The sequence below is a fragment of the Anarhichas minor genome, unplaced genomic scaffold (assembly GCF_050575085.1).
Source record: "Anarhichas minor isolate MPS153535 unplaced genomic scaffold, ASM5057508v1 ptg000037l, whole genome shotgun sequence".
Taxonomy (NCBI): domain Eukaryota; kingdom Metazoa; phylum Chordata; class Actinopteri; order Perciformes; family Anarhichadidae; genus Anarhichas; species Anarhichas minor.
In genome coordinates, this window is record NW_027466483.1 from 2,058,663 (window position 1) to 2,060,634 (window position 1,972).

Below are 1,972 nucleotides of genomic sequence, written 5' to 3' on the forward strand. Positions count from 1 at the left end.
AGGATGTCTTTCCACTGTTATGCCGACGATACACAGCTCTACATCAAAGCTGCCCCAAGCCCCTCTGCAGCCATGTTATGTCTCACCTCCTGTTTTGGGGAGATAAAGGCGTGGATGAGCAACAACTTTCTCCAGTTAAACAGTAGCAAAACCGAAGCCCTCCTTGTTGGCACTCCACACCAGGTTCAGTCATCCTCCATAACTCATCTCACCTTCGACGGTCAGGTCATCCCCCTCTCCTCCACAGTCACTAATCTGGGAGTTAGGTTTGACCCACACCTGACCTTTAATGACCATATAAAACACCTGTGCAAACCCTTGTTTTATCATCTCAAAAACATCTCCAAACTCCGCCCCACTTTAACCCTGTCAGATGCAGAGAAGCTCGTCCACGCCTTTATCTCCTCAAGACTGGACTACTGTAACTCACTCTTCACTGGGATCACTGCCAAGAACATCCAGAAGCTCCAATACATTCAAAACAGCGCTGCCAGGATCCTGATGAGAGTCCGGAAGTATGAGCACATAACACCTATTCTGCACTCACTACACTGGCTCCCTGTCTCATTCCGGATTGACTACAAAGTCCTACTACTCACACATGAATGCATAAATGGACACGCACCTCCCTACCTACAAGAACTCATCACTCCCCAAATCTCCACCCGCACCCTCAGATCATCAAACAACTCGCTCCTCCGGGTCCCCAACATCAAGCTCCGCACCATGGGCGACTGGGCCTTTGGCTCGGCAGCTCCACGCCTATGGAACAGTCTCCCTGACCACCTAAGGGCAACACAGACACTGGTCTCTTTAAGACCGGCCTAAAACCTTTCTATTCAGGAAGGGGTTTCTGACCTAAATCACTGTCAGTTATTTATTTTGTGTTTCTGTTCATTCACTGTTTTTTTATGTTTACTAGTTATTTTATTATAGTATGTTTTAACTATGTTTTTTATTATGTTTTTTACTATGTACTGGCTCTGTGGCACTCTGAGATTTTTTTTATGAAAAGTGCATTACAAATGAAATGCATTATTATTATTATTATTGACCGTGGCTTGTCTTCTCTGTCACCGGTAGGTTTAGGGGCGAGCGCCCGGTGGGCCCTCTCAATTCAAGGTCCGTAGTTGGGGGGGATCTCCAGCGTGTCCCGCATTAACTTTTCCACAAACTCCACCAGAGACGACCCCTCCGCTCCTTCGGGAACATTATAAATCCTTAAATTCTCCCGACGTGATCTCCCTTCTTGGTTGAGTAATTTGTTTTCCTGTTGATCCATCACTTTTTTCATCTTGCCGAGCACCTGTCCCAAGTTTTGAACTTGATCTTCCACACTTTCGATTTGTGTCTCTGCCTCTGCTATTTTTTTAGCAGTTAACGTTGGCCAGCTCGGAGGAAATATCATTTAGCTGATGTTTTGTGTCTTTGCGAAAGTCCCGTGTTTCTTCCACGACTTTCATTAAACTTGCCGTGTCATCTGGCTGAGAGTTAGCATTAGATCCGTCATCTTGTGCATGTGTTGGAGAGCAGTTCTTTGTGTTTTCTTCATTTACGGGCTCTCCAATCGTGCTTTTTTTGTTTGTGTCCTTTTTTCCCCATTGTTGCCCCACTTACCAGCCGGAATATTCTGGAAAAATGTAATATTTGATTGTTTATCAGGGCGTAGTAGTTATTTTCCCAGAGGAGCTATCGCGTTAGGCTGCCAATCAGGGCATTGACGTCACCGGAACCGAAACTCAAAATGTCTTTGAGGGTCAAAGTGACTGAAAGGGATAGAGCAAGTCACATTTGTTTTGATGTCCTTTGAGCTGTGTGTTTGTCTCTTGTTTGAACTCTGGATGCTGAATCTCTCGTCTGCACAACAAACTTACTCTTGGGTATTAATGAAGACACCTTGAACCTTGATTCCTGTTTCATGTGTATGATCTGTGTCTCGGTGAGGGGCATCCGCTGCACATTGACATGCTGA